This window comes from Triticum dicoccoides, chromosome 1A (assembly GCF_002162155.2).
Source record: "Triticum dicoccoides isolate Atlit2015 ecotype Zavitan chromosome 1A, WEW_v2.0, whole genome shotgun sequence".
Lineage (NCBI taxonomy): Eukaryota > Viridiplantae > Streptophyta > Magnoliopsida > Poales > Poaceae > Triticum > Triticum dicoccoides.
The window spans coordinates 428,074,723-428,096,971 of record NC_041380.1 but is presented as its reverse complement, the minus strand read 5'-3'; positions in this window follow the sequence as shown (position 1 = coordinate 428,096,971).

The window sequence follows — 22,249 nt, the reverse complement described above, 5'->3', positions numbered from 1 at the left end:
TATGATGGTTGTATGACTTATTTTATTTGTAGAGTTGTGTTGTTATATCTTCCCGTGAGTCCCTGATCTTGATCGTACACGTTTGCGTGTATGATTAGTGTACGGTCAAATTGGGGGCGTCACACCAAGTTCCTTATTGAAAAAGGCTTTGAAATTGGAAAAATAGATTCTACTCTTTTTACTAAAAGGGTTAATGGAGAACTATTTGTATGCCAAATTTATGTTGATGATATTATATTTGGATCAACTAACCCTCATTTTAGTGAAAAGTTTGGGAAGCTAATGTCAGAGAAGTTTGAGATGTATATGACGAGTGAACTCAAATTCTTTCTTGATTTGCAAATCAAGCAAACCAAGGAAGGCACCTTTGTCTCTCAAACGAAGTACACCAAGGACTTATTCAAGAAGTTCAATATGCAAGAATGCAAAGGTATGACTACACCCATGCCTACTAGTGGACATCTTGATTTGACTAAAGATGGTGAACCGGTTGATCAAAAAGTTTACCGCTCTATGATTGGTTCATTGTTATATCTATGTGCTTCACTCCCGATATCATGCTAAGTGTGTGCATGTGTGCACAATATCAAGCTGCTCCTAAGGAATGTCATCTTAAGGCCGTGAAGAGGATAGTGAGATAATTAATGCATACACCAAATTTTGGCATTTGGTATCCAAAGGGGGCTTCCTTTGATCTTCTTGGCTACTCCGACTCGGACTATGCCGGTGACAAGGTTGATAGAAAGTCCACTTCGGGTACTTGTCAAATCCTTGGTAGATCTCTTGTGTCTTGGACTTCCAAGAAACAAAACTCGGTATCCTAATCCATCGCCGAAGCGGAATACATTGCCACTGGTTCGTGTTGTGCTCAATTACTCTGGATGACCCAAACTCTTAAATATTATGGGATATATGTGAAACATGTTCCATTACTTTGTGACAATGAAAGTGCTATCAAGATTGCTCACAATCCCGTGCAACACTCTCGAACTAAGCATATTGAAGTTCGTCATCATTTCATTTGAGATCACATTGCTAAGGGTGACATAAACCTTAAGCATGTTCGCACCGATAAGCAATTAGCGGATATATTCACTAAACCACTTGATGAGAAAGTGTTTTGCAGGTTAAGAGGTGAATTGAACATCATTGATGCTTCAAACTTGGAGTAGGAACTCCATTGGATACATGCAAGACTTGAGCTTACAACTAATCACTTGATATTTCTCCTATGATGATTATCTTATGTCTTGAAAATTTGCATCTTGCATGTTATCTAACCCTTGTAGGTACTTGGATGAATCTAATTCTATGAGATTGCAACTCACTCACATCTTGAGCAATCTCTACATCACCAAGTCTCTACACAATGTTGATTGATGACAAGGAAGCACGAAACCTTTCAAACATATCCTTTGACAAATTCTATGTTGAGTTTCATGATTGCCATGTTGGATACACAAGTGCTCTTCCATGCGAAAACTAATTGCTCCCAACTCTTGATGGGCTACATCAACCTTGAGCAACCCACACAAGTTCAACTACATGATCAAGATCAACACCGCCACCCAAGGTATGTTATTCCATCTTAGAGTAGCTTTACTCCAAGTCATGAGTCAAAGCAACTCGACAAGATGTGAATACATCAAAATACTTAAACGAAAAAAGGTAACCCCTTTTTGAGCTTAAACGATGAGTACGACCTATGATCAAGTGATCTCACTTGACTCATAAGTCAATATAATCTAACATAGGTGACTTTGTCACCGCCCAACTCTAGATGAAGTTCTCTTGTGTTCTTTTCTGTGTTCTTGCATCTCATGCATATTTGTTTCCCCTTTCAAAAAAAACCTTCATCTAGATCCTTTTAGTTTCTTTTCTTTGCTTTTTGTTCTGCATTTTCTGCATCCAATTCATTGCAAATCCTTGTGAGATCTTATCTGTCCAGTGAGCTGAGGTGACAAGTGTTTTTTCTCTGTGATGAACTCGGTTCCACCAGTTTCATATCTCTGGTCTAGCTAAAGATTTTCGAAGCAACCGAAGCATACAACTCAGTGACACTGATTTCACTACAGGAAAATCATTTTGCCATTTATTCTTGCTTTATTCTTGATCCAGCTCCACTCAATGAATCTTGTCCTCTGCAAGCATCACATTTACCCTAATGCTTTGTATTGTGATTCAAGGACCGAACCCATTCACAACAAATTGCAGAAGACCCTTCTTGGAAATTGATGTCAAAGGGGGAGAGAGAGATCACATCAAAGCTTAATCATATCTCTAGGGGGAAAGATCTCTAGGGGGAGGGAATACTCCAGGAAAGAGTAATCTTCAAGGATCCAAGATGCTTGATGTTCAAGAGGAGAGATGCCACATGTCTTCTTGGGGGAAAGACATGTTCATATGTGCTTCTTTGCATTAGCTCTGTTTTTTTGTTCCTTATCTTCTCCCAGTATCCCATGCTAGATTCAGGGGGAGCAAGACATCCAAGGGAAAGAAATTTATTAAATTCATTGCATATATTTCTCTTTGGGGACATGTCAATATCTATCGTGGTACTCTGTACTCACTCTACATGTCATCCTAGTCTTGGTACTCTTGTGGTTTCTTTTGTTTGCTCTAGCTAGTGGGTGCATCTGTGTTATCTAACCTTGTTTACGCAGGTTCATCCCGTCCTAGCTAACTCAAGACCACAAGGTAAGTATATGCATCATAGTCATGTGTATGAGAAATTCTTGCTGATGTACATACTATTTGCAAGAAGGACTCATGAGCATGAAGGTACATTTCTCATATTTTCATCATTTGCTATGATGCATATAGCCAAGATACATGTAACACATTGCTACTCTGTCATGGTTATGCTCTCACATGCTTCTATATTCCATATTCACATGATTGCATACATGTAGGGGGAGCCTATGCTTGTTACATGTCTTTCCAAAGCTTTACTTACTATTCTCTATATCTTTATCTAAAGCTTTGATGTATGTTGTCATCAATTACCAAAAAGGGGGAGATTGAAAGAACAAGTGCTCCCTAGGTGGTTTTGGTAATTAATTACAACATATCTCTTGTTGGACTAACACTTTTACCTAGTATGTTTCAGATAAGTTCAACAATGAAGTGGCATGGACTAGAGGATCTGGAACCCCTTCAAAATGCTAAGGACAAAGGATTGGCTCAAGCTCCAAGCTCAAGATTCTACATTTTCTATTTTAGTGATCCAAGATCACATTGAGTCTATAGGAAAGCCAATACTATTAAGAAGGGATGAGGTGTTGCTTAATGGCTTGCTTGCTCAAAGTGCTTAGTGATATGCTCCAAAGCCCTCAACCACTTTCTCACTTCCAAATATGTCCCACACCAAATATCCAACTCGGCCCCATCGATTCTTTCTATCCGGAGCCACCGAGTTTAGTTGACATATCCACTGCCAGAAACCCTAATCAATTCGGTCTCACCGATGGGATCTCGGTCTCACCGAGATGGGCTTGCGACCTCTCTGTTACCTGTTGCAATATTTTCGGTCCCACCGAGATATGCAATCGGCCCCACCGAGTTTGCTTGGCCAACTATTTGTTTCGTTTATTACCCAAATCGGTCCCACCGAGTTTGAGTAATCAGTCAAACTGAGTTTTGGATTTACCCTAACCCTAGCACATTGGTCCTACCGAGTTGATCCAGTCGGTCCCACTGAAAACCCTAATGGTCACTAGATTTGTTGAATCGGTCCGACCGAGTTTATCAATTCGGTCCCACCAAGATTGGCAAGTTGTGTCTAATGGTTAGTTTTTGTGTGAAGGCTATATATACCCCTCCACCCACTCTTCATTCATGGAGAGAGCCAACAGAACATACCTACACTTCCAATACACATTTTCTGAGAGAGAACCACCTAGTCATGTGTTGAGGCCAAGATATTCCATTCCCACCATATGAATCTTCATCTCTAGCCTTCCCCAAGTTGCTTTCCACTCAAATCTTCTTTCCACCAAATCCATATCCTGTGAGAGAGAGTTGAGTGTTGGGGAGACTATCATTTGAAGCACAAGAGCAAGGAGTTCATCATCAACACACCATTTGTTACGTCTTGGAGAGTGGTGCTTCCTAGATTGGCTAGGTGTCACTTGGGAGCCTCCGACAAGATTGTGGAGTTGAACCAAGGAGTTTGTAAGGGCAAGGAGATCACCTAATTCGTGAAGATCTACCGCTAGTGAGGCAAGTCCTTCGTGGGCGATGGTCATGATGGGATAGACAAGGTTGCTTCTTCGTGGACCCTTCGTGGGTGGAGCCCTCCGTGGACTCGCGCAACCGTTACCCTTTGTGGGTTGAAGTCTCCATCAATGTGGATGTACGATAGCACCACCTATCGGAACCACGACAAAAACATCCGTGTATCCAATTGCGTTTGAATTCTCCAAACCCTTCCCTTTACATTCTTGCAAGTTGCATGCTTTACTTTCCGCTGCTCATATACTCTTTGCATGCTTGCTTGAAATGTATTGTGTTTGTTAAACTTGTGCAAAAACTCCACTTCAACTTAAAGAAATTAAAAACTGGAACTTTTGCTACTTAGTGTCTAATCCCCCTTCTAGACACCTCTTCTCGATCCTTTCACTTTGCATGATCATGTAGTTGACATCGCATTTGTGGCAAAGCCACCGTTCATAATTCTTTCATACATGTCACTCATGATTCATTGCACATCCCGGTATACCGCCGGAGGCATTCATATGGAGTCATATTTTGTTCAAAGAATCAAGTTGTAATTCTTGAGTTGTAAGTAAATATAAGTGTGATGATCATCATTATTAGAGCATTGTCCCAGTGAGGAAAGGATGATGGAGACTATGATTCCCCCACAAGTCGGGATGAGACTACGGACGAAAATAAATAAATAAATAAAATAGGCCAAAGAAGTCCAAATAAAAAAAGAGAAAAGAGGCCATAAAAAGAGAAAAGGTCCAATTAAAAAATAAAAAAATAAAAAAATGAGAGGAAACGAGAGAAGAGGCAATGCGACTATCCTTTTACCACACTTGTGCTTCAAAGTAGCACTATGATCTTCATGATAGAGAGTCTCCTATGTTGTCACTTTCATATACTAGTGGGAATCTTTCATTATAGAACTTGGCTTGTATATTTCAATTATGGGCTTCCTCAAAACGCCCTAGGTCTTCGTGAGCAAGCGAGTTGGATGCACACCCACTAGTTTCTTTTGTTGATCTTTCATACACTTATAGCTCTAGTGGATCCGTTGCATGGCAATCCCTACCCACTGACATTGATATCTATTAATGGGCATCTCCATAGCCCTTTGATATGCCTAGCTAATGTGAGACTATCTTCTCCTTTTCGTATTCTCCAGAACCACCATTCTATTCCACCTATAGTGCTATATCCATGGCTCACGCTCATGTATTGCGTGAAGATTGAAAAAGTTTGAGAACATCAAAAGTATGAAACAATTTCTTGGCTTGTCATCAGGGTTGTGCATGATTTGAATACGTTGTGTGGTGAAGATGGAGAATAGCCAGACTATATGATTTTGTAGGGATAACTTTCTTTAGCCATGTTATTTTGAAGAGACATAATTGCTTAGTTAGTATGCTTGAAGTATTATTATTATTTATGTCAATATTAAACTTTTGTCTTGAATCTTATGGATCTGAATATTCTTGCCACAATAAATAAGAATTACTTAGAGAAATATGTTAGGTAGCATTCCACATCAAAAATTCTGTTTTTATCATTTACCTACTCAAGGACGAGCAAGAATTAAGCTTGGGGATGCTGATACGTCTCCAATGTATCTATAATTTTTTATTGTTCCATGCTATTATATTATCTTATTTGGATGTTTATGGTCCTTATTAAACACTTTTGTATTATTTTTGGGACTAACTTATTAACCCACAGCCCAGTGCCAGTTTCTGTTGTTTCCTTGTTTTAGAGTATCTCGGAAAAGGAAAACCAAACGGAGTCCAATTGACCTAAATCTTCACGGAACTTATTTTTGGACCAGAAGAAGCCCACGGAGTATCGGAGTAGGACCAGGAGAGTCCCGGGCTGCCCACGAGGGTGGGGGGCGCGCCCACCCACCTGGGTGCGCCCCCTACCTCGTGGACAACCCGGAGGTCCACCGACGTACTTCTTCCTCCCATATATACCCATATAACCTAAAAACTTCGGGGAACACAATAGATCGGGAGTTCCGCCGCCAGAAGCCTCCGTCGCCACCGAAAGCCAATCTATACCCGTTTTGGCACCCTGCCGGAGGGGGAATCCCTCTCCGGTGGCCATCTTTATCATCCCGGTGCTCTCCATGACGAGGAGGGAGTAGTTCGCCCTCGGGGCTGAGGGTATGTACTAGTAGCTATGTGTTTGATCTCTCTCTCTCTCTCTCTCTCTCGTGTTCTTGAGGTGGTATGATCTTGATGTATCGCGAGCTTTGCTATTATAGTTGGATCTTATGATGTTTCTCCCCCTCTACTCTCTTGTAATGGATTGAGTTTTCCCTTTGAAGTTATCTTATCAGATTGAGTCTTTAAGGATTTGAGAACACTTTATGTATGTCTTGTGTGGGATACCCGTGGTGATAATGGGGTATTCTATTGATCCACTTGATGCATGTTTTGGTGATCAACTTGCGGGTTCCACCCATGAACCTATGCATAGGGGTTGGCACATGTTTTCGTCTTGACTCTCCGATAGAAACTTTGGGGCACTCTTTGAAGTACTTTTGTGTTGGTTGAATAGATGAATCTGAGATTGTGTGATACATATCGTATAATCATACCCACGGATACTTGAGGTGACATAGGAGTATCTAGGTGACATTAGGGTTTTGGTTGATTTGTGTCTTCAGGTGTTATTCTAGTACGAACTCTAAGATAGATTGAATGGAAATAATAGCTTCATGTTATTTTACTACGGACTCTTGAATAGATCGATCAGAAAGGATAACTTTGAGGTGGTTTCGCACCCTACCATAATCTCTTCGTTTGTTCTCCGCTGTTAGTGACTTTGGAGTGACTCTTTGTTGCATGTTGAGGGATAGTTATTGATAACCACAAGTATAGGGGATCGCAACAGTTTTCGAGGGTAAAGTATTCAACCCAAATTTATTGATTCGACACAAGGGGAGCCAAACAATACTCTCAAGTATTAGCAGCTGAGTTGTCAATTCAACCACACCTGGAAACTTAGTATCTGCAGCAAAGTATTTAGTAGCAAAGCAATATGATAGTAGTGGTAACGGTAACAAAAGGTAACAATAGTAAAAGTAATGTTTTTGGTATTTTGTAGTGATGATAGCAATAGCAACTGGAAAGTAAATAAGCGAAGAACAATATGTGGAAAGCTCGTAGGCAATGGATCGGTGATAGAGAATTATGCCGGATGCGGTATTCCGAATATAGTCATACGTGCTTATGGAAAATAACTTGCATGACATCTTTTGTCCTACCCTCCCGTGGCAGCGGGGTCCTTACGGAAACTAAGGGATATTAAGGCCTCCTTTTAATAGAGTACCGGAACAAAGCATTAACACATAGTGAATACATGAAGTCCTCAAACTATGGTCATCACCGGTATGTATCCGGATTATTGTCACTTCGAGGTTAACGGATCATAACACATAATAGGTGACTATAGACTTGCAAGATAGGATCAAGAACACTCATATATTGATGAAAACATAATAGGTTCAGATCTGAAATCATGGCACTCGGGCCCTAGTGACAAGCATTAAGCATAGCAAAGTCATAGCAACATCAATCTCAGAACATAGTGGATACTAGGGATCAAACCCTAACAAAACTAACTCGATTACATGATAGATCCCATCCAACCCATCACCGTCCAGCAAGCCTACAATGGAATTACTCACGCACGGTGGTGAGCATCATGAAATTGGTGATGGAGGATGGTTGATGATGACGATGGTGACATATTCCCCTCTCTGGAGCCCTGAACGGACTCCAGATCAGCCCTCCCGAGAGGTTTTAGGGCTTGGCGGTGGCTCCGTATTATAAAACGCGATGAGTTCTTCTCTCTGCTTTTTTTCTCCCCGAGACACAATATATAGAGTTGGAGTTGGAGTCGGAGAGGCATCAGGGGGCCCACGAGGTAGGGGGGCGCGCCCCCCACCCTCGTGGAGAGGTGGTGGGCCCCCTGGCCTTCATCTTTTGCAGTTATTTTTATATTTTCCAAAAAGTTGCTCCGTGAAGTTTCAGGTCATTCCGAGAACGTTTGTTTCTGCACATAAATAACACCATGGTAATTCTGCTGAAAACAGCGTCAGTCCGGGTTATTTCCATTCAAAACATGCAAGTTAGAGTCCAAAGCAAGGGGAAAAGTGTTTGGAAAAGTAGATCAACTCCCCCAAGCTTAAACCTTTGCTTGTCCTCAAGCAATTCAGTTGACAAACTGAAAGTGTTAAAGAAAAACTTTTACAAACTCTGTTTGCTCTTGTTGTTGTAAATATGTAAAGCCAGCATTCAAGTTTTCAGCAAAGATTATAACTAACCACATTCGCAATAACGCTTAGGTCTCAAGTTTACTCATATCAATAGCATAATCAACTAGCGAGCAATAATAATAAATCTCGGGTGACAACACTTTCTCAACACAATCATAATATGATATAACAAGGTGGTATCTCGCTAGCCCTTTCTGAGATGGCAAAACATAAATGCAGAGCACCTTTAAAGACCAAGGACTGACTAGACATTGTAATTCATGGTAAAAGAGATCCAGTCAAGTCATACTCAATGTAAACTAACAGTAATGAATGCAAATGACAGTGGTGCTCTCCAACTGGTGCTTTTTAATAAGAGGATGATGACTCAGCATAAAAGTAAATAGATAGGCCCTTCGCAGAGGGAAGCAGGGATTTGTAGAGGTGCCAGAGCTCAGTTTTGAAATAGAGGTGAATAATATTTTGAGCGGTATACTTTCATTGTCAACATAACAACCAAGAGATGGCGATATCTTCCATGCTACACATATTATAGGCGGTTCCCAAACAGAATGGTAAAGTTTATACTCCCCCTTCCATCAACAAGCATCAATCCATGGCTTGCTCGAAACAACGAGTGCCTCCAACTAACAAGAGTCCCAGGGGGAGTTTTGTTTGCAATTATTTTGATTTAGTTTGCATAAAGCATGGGACTGGGCATCCCGGTGACCAGCCATTTATATCGTGAGTGAGGAGCGGAGTCCACTCCTCTTGAGAATAACCCGCCTAACATGCAAGATACAGACAGCCCTAGTTGATACATGAGCTATTCGAGCATAAAAAATAGGATATTTATTTGAAGGTTTAGAGTTTTGCACATACAAATTTACTTGGAACGGCAGGTAGATACCGTATATAGGTAGGTATAGTGGACTCATGTGGAATAACTTTGCGGTTTAAGGGATTGGATGCACAAGCAGTATTCCCGCTTAGTACAGGTGAAGGCTAGCAAAAGACTGGGAAGCGACCAGCTAGAGAGCGACAACAGTCATGAACATGCATTAAAATTAATCAACACCGAATGAAAGCATGAGTAGGATATAATCCACCATGAACATAAATATCGTGAAGGCTATGTTGATTTTGTTGCAACTACATGCGTGAACATGCACCAAGTCAAGTCACTTAAATCATTCAGAGGAGGACACCACCCTATCATACCACATCATAACCATCTCAATAGCATGTTGGCACGCAAGGTAAACCATTATAACTCATAGCTAATCAAGCATGGTACAAGAAACTATGATCTCTAGTTGTCATTGCAAACATGTTTATTCATAATAGGCTGAATCAGGAACGATGAACTAATCATATTTACAAAAACAAAAGAGGTCGAGTTCATACCAGCTTTTCTCATCTCAGTCAATCCATCATATATCGTCATAATTGCCTTTCACTTGCATGACCGAACGATGTGAATAATAATAATAGTGCACGTGCATTGGACTAATTAAGCTGGAATCTGCAAGCATTCAATAAACAGGAGAAGAAAGGGCAATATGGGATCTTTTGTCAGATCAACAAGTACGCATATAAGAGCCACTTCAACAATTTAATTATGGTCTTCTCCTATCGACCCCCAAAGAAAAGAAAAGAAATAAAACTATTTACACGTGAAAGCTCCCGACAAGCAAAAGAAGAACAAGAAATATTTTTGGGTTTTCTTTTTAATTACTACTATGAGCATGGAAAGTAAACTAATTAAAAGCTACAACTATTTTTTTTGTTTTTTTCTTAAGGTTTATTAAACACACAAGAAGAAAGCATAAAAAGGAAATTAAACTAGAATGGATGATACAATGAAAAAGTATGAGCACCGACATCTAGCAATGAGTGTGTGAACATAAATGTAATGTCGGTGAGAAATACGTACACACCCAAGCTTAGGCTTTTGGCCTAATTTGGTCTATGGCCATGGCTGGCCTGGCGGATATCCATAATAGTAGTTGGGGTCGTACTGAGATGAAGAAGAGGAAGACTCCGATTGCCACTGGCTGACGATCATCTCTGGATCCCACTGATAATTAGACTGTCGTGGATGATCAATTTGTGGTTCCGGCTCTGGCTCCATGGCTAGTGCAGGGTTCCGATAGGCGTGAATAGCCTTTAACAGAACAAGGTACTGGCCTATAGATAAATCAAATAAAGAAGGAGCAGGCAGGGTAATAGTCTCAGGATGATGTTTATTAAAGAACAATTGGTATTTAAGCTCTCCTTCCATATTCTTAACAATAAAATCATGTGCCACCATACTTTTATAATCTAGATAAACACGAGGTAGCACCTTTTCTTCCTTCTCATAATGCCTAATAGGTATGTTAAAATGCGCAGCTAGGCATGAAGCATAGATGCCTCCAAAGATGGGGCCCTTGGTACGGTTCAGACTTAACCATTTGGCAATAATGCCGCCCATACTAATAGAGTTATCACCGTATAAACCGTGGAGCAAAATTATAATATCAGGGATACTAAGGTTTCCACAGTTTCCGCGACCAATTAAACAACGACTAGCAAATAATGTGAAATAACATAAAACAGGAAAATGTATGGTAGTGATTCGTGCATCGGAAACCTTCCTTGTTTCCCCTACAGTGATAGTATCAATAAACCCCTCCACATCTTCGCGATGTGGTTCTTTTGTCTTGCCCTCAAAAGGGACTAAACAAACCCGACAAAAATCATAAAGTGACATCTCCTTATGCTCATCATATAAATGAAACTCCGCCGTAGGTGGTGAGCTCCTAGAATGGAAATGAAATTTTTGCACAAAGGTATTTGTGAGTAAGAGATACTGATCGCATTGGTCGTGGAGGAAAGCGGTGAGGCCTGCATTCTTAGCCAATTCATGAAAATCTTCATAAATCTCGGCTGCTCTCAAGAAATCATCGGAAGGCCATTCACACGCCCGAACCTCCGTGATGCGAGGCAGATTATACTTACGCTTTGGTGCCTTTTCCTTTGAGCTTTGGCTCGATGAGCCCCTCAAAAGTCTCCTCAACATTTTCTAAAAAAATCTGAAATTTTTAGTAACTTCAAAATAAAAGTAAATCAAACTCAATAATATTGATAGCAACTACTCCTACAAGTGCCTAGGGCCTATATCATGCATCAAAACTACTTTTGACCATATAAATTTGACATGCAAGCTCCAGAATAGGGTCACCTAAGCAGCAAAAATTTGCAATGAATAAAGCACTAGAACAAAAACTAATTGGACCAATGGAGGAGTCACATACCAAGGAACAATCTCCCCAAGCAGTTTTGTGAGAGGTGCTTTGAGCAGGGAGATCGAAAATGGCAGCAAAATGAGCTTGGACTCGGGTTTGAGCTGGATATTCGTGTTTGGGGGAGGAAGAAGGAGTGTGTGGGTGAAAGGATAAGTGGAGGAGGGCCATCATGGGCCCACGAGGCAGGGGGCGCGCCCAGGGGGGTAGGGCGCGCCCTCCACCCTCGTGGGCAGGTGGTTGACCCCCCTGCTGTGTTCTCAGTGCCAAATATTCTCAAATATTCTCGAAAAAATCATATTTAAATTTCAGGGCATTTGGAGAACTTCTATTTTCGGGGTATTTTTATATTGCACGAATAATGAGATAACAGGTAGAATAATATTTATTTTTATTTTATTTAATATAAATAACAGAAAGTAAAAGTGGGGTACATAAGGTTGTGCCTTCTAGTTTCATCCTTCTCATGCTCATCAGAAGGAATCCTTTAACAAGGTTGATCAAGTCTTGTTAACGAACTCATTCCAAATAACATGGAACCGGAGAAATTTCAAATAACACTGTGTTACCTCAATGGGGATATGCACATCCCCAATAATAAGAATATCATATTTCTTCTTGTCAGTAGGAAGAGGGAATTCAAAAGCTCCAAATATAATAGATGGAATTTTTCCAATAGAGTTGATACTATGGACTTGAGGTTGTTTCCTTGGAAAATGTACCGTATGCTCATTACCATTAACATGAAAAGTGACATTGCCTTTAGTGTAATGAGCATACGGTACACTTTTCGAGGAAACAACCTCAAGTCCATAGTATCAACTCTATTGGAAAAATTCCATCGATTATATTTGGAGGTTTTGAATTCCCTCTTCCTACTGTCAAGAAGAAATATGATATTCTTATTATTGGGGATGTGCATATCCCCGTTGAGGTAACATAGTGTTATTCAAAATTTCTCTGGTTCCATGTTATTCGGAATGAGTTCGTTAACAAGACTTGATCAACCTTGTTAAAGGATTCCTTTTGATGAGCATGAGATGGATGAAACTAGAAGGCACAACCTTCTGTACCCCACTTTTACTTTCTGTTATTTATATTAAATAAAATAAAAATAAATATTTTTCTGCCTGTTATCTGATTATTCGTGCAATATAAAATACCCCGAAAATAAAAGTTCTCCAAATGCCCTGAAATTTAAATATGATTTTTTTCTAGAATATTTGAGAATATTTGGCACTGAGAACACAGCAGGGAGTCAACCACCTGCCCACGAGGGTGGAGGGCGCGCCCTACCCCCCTAGGCGCGCCCCCTGCCTCGTGGGCCCACGGTGGCCCTCCTCCACTTATCCTTTAACCCGCACACTCCTTCTTCCTCCCCCAAACACGAATATCCAGCTCAAACCCGAGTCCAAGCTCATTTTGCTGCCATTTTCGATCTCCTTGCTCAAAGCACCTCTCACAAAACTGCTTGGGGAGATTGTTCCTTGGTATGTGACTCCTCCATTGGTCCAATTAGTTTTTGTTCTAGTGCTTTATTCATTGCAAATTTTTGCTGCTTAGGTGACCCTGTTCTTGAGCTTGCATGTCAAATTTATATGGTCAAAAGTAGTTTTGATGCATGATATAGGCCCTAGGCACTTGTAGGAGTAGTTGCTATCAATATTATTGAGTTTGATTTACTTTTATTTTGAAGTTACTAAAAATTTCAGAATTTTTTCAGAAAATGATGACGAGACTTTTGAGGGGCTCATCGAGCCAAAGGTCGAAGGAAAAGGCACCAAAGCCTAAGTATAATCTGCCTCACACCGCGGAGGTTCGGGCGTGTGAGTGGCCTTCCGATGATTTCTTGAGAGCAGCCGAGATTTATGAAGATTTTCATGAATTGGCTAAGAATGCAGGCCTCACTGCTTTCCTCCACGACCAATGCAATCAATATCTCTTACTCACAAATACCTTTGTGCAAAACTTTCATTTCCATTCGAGGAGCTCACCACCTACGGTGGAGTTTCATTTATATGATGAGCATAAGGAGATGTCACTTTATGATTTTTGTCGGGTTTGTTTAGTCCCTTTTGAGGGAAACACAAAAGAACCACATCGCGATGATGTGGAGGGGTTTATTGATACTATCACTGTAGGGGAAACAAGGAAGGTTTCCGATGCACGAATCACTAGCATACATTTTCCTATTTTACGTTATTTCACATTATTTGCTAGTCGTTGTTTAATTGGTCGCGAAAATTGTGGAAACCTTAGTATCCCTGATATTATTATTTTGCTCCATGGTTTATACGGTGATAACTCTGTTAGTATGGGCGGTATTATTGCCAAACGGTTAAGTCTAAACCGTACCAAGGGCCCCATCTTTGGAGGCATCTATGCTTCACGCCTAGCTGCACATTTTAACATACCTATTAGGCATTATGAGAAGGAAGAAAAGGTGTTGCCTCGTGTTTATCTAGATTATAAAAGTATGGTGGCACATGATTTTATTGTTAAGAATAGGGAAGGAGAGCTTAAATACCAATTGTTCTTTAATAAACATCATCCTGAGACTATTACCCTGCCTGCTCCTTCTTTATTTGATTTCTCTGTAGGCCAGTACCTTGTTCTGTTAAAGGCTATTCACGCCTATCGGAACCCTACACCAGCCATGGAGCCAGAGCCAGAACCACAAGGTGATCCTCCACGACAGTCTAATTATCAATGGGATCCGAAGATGATTGTCAGCCAGTGGCAATCGGAGTCTTCCTCTTCTTCATCTCAGTACGACCCCAACTACTATTATGGATATCCGCCAGGCCATCCGTGGCCATAGACCAACTTAGGCCAAATGCCTAAGCTTGGGGGAGTACGTATTTCTCACCGACATTAGATTTATGTTCACACACTCAGTGCTAGATGTCGGTGCTCATACTTTTTCATTGTATCATCCATGCTACTTTAATTTCCTTTTTATGCTTGCTTCTTGTGTGTTTAATAAACCTTAAGAAAAACAAAAAAATTAGTGTAGCTTTTAGTTAGTTTAATTTCCATGCTTGTAGTAGTAATTAAAAGGAAAACCCAAAAAGATTTCCTATTCTTCTTTTGCTTGTTGGGAGCTTTCCCGTGTAAATAGTTTTATTTCTTTTCTTTTCTTTGGGGGTCGATAGGAGAAGACCATAATTAAATTGTTGAAGTGGCTCTTATATGCATACTTGTTGATCTGACAAAAGAGCCCATATTGCCATGTCTTCTCCTGTTTATGGAATGCTTGCAGATTCCAGCTTAGTCCAATGCACGTGCACTATTATTATTATTCACATCGTTCGGTCGTGCAAGTGAAAGGCAATTATGACGATATATGATGAACTGACTGAGATGAGAAAAGCTAGTATGAACTCGACCTCTTTTTTTGTAAATATGATTAGTTCATCATTCCTGATTCAGCCTATTATGAATAAACATGTTTGTAATGACAACTAGAGACCATAGTTTCTTGTGCCATGCTTGATTAGCTATGAGTTATAATGGTTTACCTTGTGTGCCAACATGCTATTAAAATGGGTGTGATGTGGTATGATAGGGTGGTATCCTCCTCTGAACGATTTAAGTGAATTGACTTGGCGCATGTTCACGCATGTAGTTGAAACAAAATCAACTTAGCCTTCACGATATTTATGTTCATGGTGGATTATATCCTACTCATGCTTGCAATTGTTGTTGATTAATTTTAATGCATGTTCATGACTGTTGTCGCTCTCTAGCTGTTCGCTTCCTAGTCTTTTGCTAGCCTTCACCTGTACTAAGCGGGAATACTGCTTGTGCATCCAATCCCTTAAACCCCAAAGTTATTCCACATGAGTCCACTATACCTACCTATATACGATATGTACCTACCGTTCCAAGTAAATTTGTATGTGCCAAACTCTAAACCTTCAAATAAATATCCTGTTTTGTATGCTCGAATAGCTCATGTATCAACTAGGGCTGGTTGTATCTTCCATGTTAGGCGGGTTATTCTCAAGAGGAGTGGACTCCGCTCCTCACTCACGAGATAAATGGATGGTCACCGGGATGCCCAGTCCCATGCTTTATGCAAACTAAATCAAAATAATTGCAAACAAAACTCCCCCTGGGACTCTGGTTAGTTGGAGGCACTCGTTGTTTCGAGCAAGCCATGGATTGATGCTTGTTGGTGGAAGGGGGATTATAAACTTTACCATTCTGTTTGGGAACTGCCTATAATGTGTGTAGCATGGAAGATATCGCCATCTCTTGGTTGTTATGTTGACAATGAAAATATACAGCTCAAAATATTATTCACCTCTATTTCAAAACCGAGCTGTGGCACCTCTACAAATCCCTGCTTCCCTCTACGAAGGGCCTATCTCTTTACTTTTATGCTGAGTCATCATCCTCCTATTAAAAAGCATCAGTTAGAGAGCACCACTATCATTTGCATTCATTACTATTAGTTTACATTGAGTATGACTTGACTGGATCTCTTTTACCATGAATTACAATGTCTAGTCAGCCCTTGGTCTTTAAAGGTGCTCAGCATTTATGTTTTGCGGTCTCAAAAAGGGCTAGCGAGATACCACCTTGTTATATCATATTATGATTGTTTTGAGAAAGTGTTTTCACCCGAGATTTATTATTATTGCTCGCTAGTTGATTATGCTATTGATATGAGTAAACTTGAGACCTAAGCGTTATTGCGAATGTGGTTAGTTATAATCTTTGCTGAAAACTTGAATGCTAGCTTTACATATTTACAACAACAAGAGCAAATAGAGTTTGTAAAATTTTTATTTATCACTTTCAGTTTGTCAACTGAATTGCTTGAGGACAAGTAAAGGTTTAAGCTTGGGGGAGTTGATACGTCTCCGACGTATCTACTTTTCCAAACACTTTTGCCCTTGTTTTGGACTCTAACTTGCATGATTTGAATGGAACTAACCCGGACTGACGCTGTTTTCAGCAGAATTACCGTGGTGTTATTTATGTGTAGAAACAAACGTTCTCGGAATGACCTGAAATTTCACGGAGCAACTTTTTGGAAAATATAAAAAATACCTGCAAAAGATGAAGGCCAGGGGGCCCACCACCTCTCCACGAGGTCATGGGCCCCCTGGTGCCTTTCCGACTCCAACTCCAACTATATATATTGTGTTTCGGGGAGAAAAAAGACAGAGAGAAGAATTCACCGCGTTTTACGATACGGAGCCGCCGCCAAGCCCTAAAACCTCTCGGGAGGGCTGATCTGGAGTCCGTTCGGGGCTCCGGAGAGGGGAATCCGTCGCCATCGTCATCATCAACCATTCTCCATCACCAATTTCATGATGCTCACTGCCGTGCGTGAGTAATTCCATCGTAGGCTTGCTGGATGGTGATGGGTTGGATGGGATCTATCAAGTAATCGAGTTAGTTTTTTTAGGGTTTGATCCCTAGTATCCATTATGTTCTGAGATTGATGTTGCTATGACTTTGCTATGATTAATGCTTGTCGCTAGGGCCCGAGTGCCATGATTTTAGATCTGAACCTATTATGTTTTCATCAATATATGAGTGTTCTTGATCCTATCTTGAAAGTCTATAGTCACTTGTTATGTGTTATGATTCGTTAACCCCGAAGTGACAATAATCGGGATACTTACCTGTGATGACCATAGTTTGAGGAGTTCATGTATTCACTATGTGTTAATGCTTTGTTCCGGTACTCTATTAAAAGGAGGCCTTAATAACCCTTAGTTTCCGTAAGGACCCCGCTGCCACGGGAGGGTAGGACAAAAGATGTCATGCAAGTTCTTTTCCATAAGCACGTATGCTATATTCGGAATACATGCCTACATTATATCAATGAACTGGAGCTAGTTCTGTGTCACCCTAGGTTATGACTGTTACATGATGAACCGCATCCGGCATAATTCTCTATCACCGATCCATTGACTACGAACTTTCCACATATTGTTCTTCGCTTATTTACTTTCGTGTTGCTATTGCTATCATCACTACAAAATACCAAAAACATTACTTTTACTACTGTTACCTTTTGTTATCGTTACCACTACTATCATATTACTTTGCTACTATATACTTTGCTGCAGATACTAAGTTTCCAGGTGTGGTTGAATTGACAACTCAGCTGCTAATACTTGAGAGTATTCTTTGGCTCCCCTTGTGTCGAATCAATAAATTTGGGCTGAATATTTTAGCCTCGAAAACTGTTGCGATCCCCTATACTTGTGGGTTATCAAGGCGCGGCCGGGTCGGGTGGAGCAGTCCCCGGGTCGGGTTGAGGCGTGGCCGGGTCGCCTGGCACGTGGATGGACTCGGAGTCCAGATACGGCTTGACGGATGGCTTGTGCATATGCTCGAGGGAGACGCTGGACAGAATGGACTGCCGAGACGAGGCGATCTTGGCGAGCGTGTCAGCCGCCTCATTCTCTGCGCGTAGGACGTGGAGGAACTCACAACCCTCAAAGAATCCAGACAGCTTCTGGACAAGGAAACGGTAGCTTGCCATTTTGGAGTCATGGGCATCCCACTCGCCGGAGCACTGCTGCACCACCAGGTCCGAGACGCTGTAGCACAGGATGCGCCGGATGCCGAGTTCCTTGGCAAGCCGGAGGCCGTACACAAGGGTTCCGTATTCGGCGACGTTGTTGGAGGCGGCGAAATGGATCTGAAGTGCGTACTTGAGTCGGTCGCCCTTGGTGGGAGGACAGCACGATGCCGGCCCCTAGGCCGAGTCGCACCTTCGAGCCGTCAAAGTGCATGCACCAACACGTCGAGTCCGGTGGCGGCGGCAGGTACTGGGTCTCGGTCCAGTCGACGAGGATGTCGGCCAAAGCTTGGGACTTGATCATGGTGCCGGGCTCATAGAGGATGGTGTGGCCGGCTAGCTCGAGCGCCCACTTGGCGACCCGGCCAAAGGCATCCCGGCACCCAATGATTTCGTCGAGGGGGCCGTGCTGACCACAGTGACGACATGCTCTTGGAAGTACTGCTTCAACTTCTTGGCGGTGAAGTACACGCGTAACACATCTTCTGGTAGTGCGGATAGTTCTGCTTCGAGGCGGAGAGCACCTCACTCAGGTAGTAGACGGGACGTTGGACGGCTTGGACCTTGTCCTTCTCTGGTCGCTCGACCACTATCACCGTGCTGACCGACCGTGAGGTTGCGGTGATGTAGAGCAATAGCGGCTCCTTCTCGGCTGGTGCGGCCAGGGCTGGTGCGGTGGAGAGCATGCGCTTGAGATCCCGGAAGGCCTCCTCTGCCTGGTCATTCCATTTGAACGACGTTGTCTTCTTCATCAGCTGATATAGGGGCAAGGCCCTCTCGCCCAGCCGGCTGAGAAACCGGCTGACCGAGGCCAAGCAGCCGGTGAACTTATGGACATCGCGCAGCCGGGCCGGCTTGCACATGCGTTCGATGGCCTTGATTTTCTCCGAGTTCGCCTCAATGCCGCGCTCCGAGACAAGGAAACTGAGTAGCTTTCCGGCCGGGACGCCAAACGCATTTTTCGGGGTTGAGCTTGACCTTGTACTCACGCAGGTTGGCGAAGGTTTCCTTCAGGTCATCGAGGAGTGTGAGGTGCTGCTTGGTCTTCACCATGATGTCGTCCACGTAGACGTGGATATTGCGGCCGAGTTGCGGCAGCGGGCACATCTGCATGCAGCGCTGGAAGGTGGCGCCGGCGTTCTTCAAGCCAAACGACATGGTGATGTAGCAATATGCCCCAAAGGGCATGATGAAGGACGTTTTCAGGGCGTCGGCCTGGTCCAGCTTGATCTTATGATAGCCGGAGTAAGCATCCAGGAAGGACAGGAGCTCACACCCGCCAGTGGAGTCGATGACTTGGTCGATCCGCGGGAGGGAGAACGGGTCTTTGGGGCAGGCCTTGTTCAGGCTGGTGTAGTCGATACACATGCGCCAGGTCTTGTTCTTCTTCAGGACGGGGACTGGGTTGGCCAGCCACTCGGGGTGAAACACTTCCATGATGAAGCCGGCCGCCAAAAGCTTGGCGACTTCTTCACTGATGGGCCTTCTCTTCTCTTCAGAAAATCCTCGCAGGGGTTGACGGACTGGCTTGGCGTCCTTGCAGACGTGGAGTTTATCCTCAGCATACTTCCTCGGGATACTCGACATGTCCTTTGGGGTCCATGTGAAAATATCCTGATTCTCACAGAGGAAGTCGGCGATCTCGCCTTCCTATTTGCTGTCGAGGCGGGTGCCCACGACAACGTACTTGTTGCAGCTAGATTCTTCCGCGTTCAGCTTCACTTTCTTGGTATCCTTGGAGGGCTTGAACGAGGCCTCGTCGGCCAGGCCCTTGGCCAGGACAGGTGCGGCCGAGGCTTCTTGGGCGAAGGCGACGATCCTGTCGAGCTGGTGCCGCTCCTCGGCTACGACCAGCGACTCGGCCAGCTTGGCGACGTCTCGGGTGCACTCTATGGACTTGCAGTAGTCGCCGGTGATGGTGATGAGGCCCTTCGGACCCGGCAGCTTTATCTTTAGGTAGGCATAGTGGGGAACCGCCATGAACTTGGTGAGCGCGGGCCGGCCCAGCAGCGCATGATATGCGCTAGATAGGTCCACCACCGCGAACCAGAACGGCTCGCGTCCGAAGTGGCTACTGTCGCCGAACAGGACGTCAAGCCGGATCCGGACGATCGGGGAGCAGGAGAGGCGGGGAATGCTGCCGTGGAAGACCGTCCAGGTCGGCTCCACGTCCTTGGCCTCAAGGGCGAGCTTGGTCATGGTGTCACGGTAGAGGATGTTGATGCTACTGCCGCCGTCGATGAGAACCCGGGAAAACTTGCACATATGCCGAGGCGCGACGATGGTGGGATCGAGGACGAGGGCGTAACCGCCCGGGTTCGGCATGATGGCCGGGTGGTCCTCCCGAGTCTAGGTGACCGGGCGCTGCTACCAGTGCATGTATTCCGTCTTGGCCAGGATGACGGTGTTCACCTCCTGCCGAAGGAGGCGCTCGCTGCATTTGTCGTCGCTGAGGCTGGTGAAGACGATGTAGGTTGCGTTCTGGGTAGGGTAGGCACCATCTCACATTGCACCGCCAGCCGGGGGCGGTGGTGGAGCCGTAGGTGGCTGCCCCGCTCCTGGAACTGGGGCCGGAGGAGGCGGGACGTTGCCCCTCATGATGTGCTTGGTGATGGCGCACTGCCGAAGCGTGTGTGTGTGTGGATGGCCTCGCGCCGCTGTGCTACTTGCAAGGAGCGTCAACCATCTCCTCGAAACTCATGGCGGGTTGCGACGTCGTCTTGCCGGTCTGCCGACGCTTGGCGGCCGGGTCGGCCGCGGGCGCCTGCTCGGTGGCCACGATGAGCCGGTTGTCGTAGCGCTGGGTCGGCTGATCGGCCTTGCGCTTGTTGTTCTGCTGGTTGTGTTGTTGCCGGCTGCCATTGCCAGCCGGCTTCGGAGGGGGAGCCGGTTTTGATCTGCCGGCTTCGTCCAGCGCCACCTGGATCTTCATGGCGGAGTCGATGTTGGCGTACTTGTCCGCCGTCACCATGAGTGCGGCCATGATGGTCGGCTCGGAGCGCAAGAGCTTGTGCTAGAGGAGGGTGCCGTCCCGGCACCCGTTAACGAAGTATTGGATTGCTTGGACTTTGTGGACGCCCTCGCAGCTGTTCCGGAGCTCGGTCCAGCATGCGAGGTACTCACGGCCGGCCTCCGCCGGCCCCTGCACGCACATGGAGAGCTGACTGGGGCGGCCGGGTTGCTTGTACTGTAGCGACCAGACCTCAAACAGTCCGACCTCTGTGCTTTAGTGTCATCCCTGGATCAGTAATGCTGACATGCACAGTACTTGAAGGATTTATAACAGAGTAGCAATCACACACTTATTACATCAAATGTCTCAAAAGAGAACTTATTACAAATAATATGGCTTAAGGCCATCTAATAACGATAACAACGGAAGGCTTGGAAGATAAGTGAGTCCATCAACTCCAACGACATCACTGAGTATAGAACCACGACCTAAGGTTCCTTACTCGTCGTCTGAAAAGTATGCAACATGAACGTTGCAGCCCGAAAACGGGTCAGCACATGGAATATGCTGGCAATGTAACACATAGAGAGTAGTGAACAGAAATAGGCTATACTACATGCATATGTGGCTGGTGGAAAGCTCTCTGGTTACAGTTTTGCGTAAAGCCAATTTTTCCCTACTACAAAAGGAATAAATTTTGTTTAACTATCATTGTAGTTGTTAAATATTGAGAGTGTAGACACCCTCTCAATCCCAATTAAACATCATCATTAAAACCCAACAAAATTAATTAAAGTCACATGATGAGATTCACATGATAATCCAAGTACTAAATACTCAAAACATCCACAACTGGGGACATGGCTAATCATGATTAGTTTATACACTCTGCAGAGGTTTGCGCACTTTTCCCCACAAGACTCCATCTCCTATGTTGGTATTCTCGCACTACATGGTGTTTGAGAAACGGATGACCGAGACATAGTCTTTCAGAA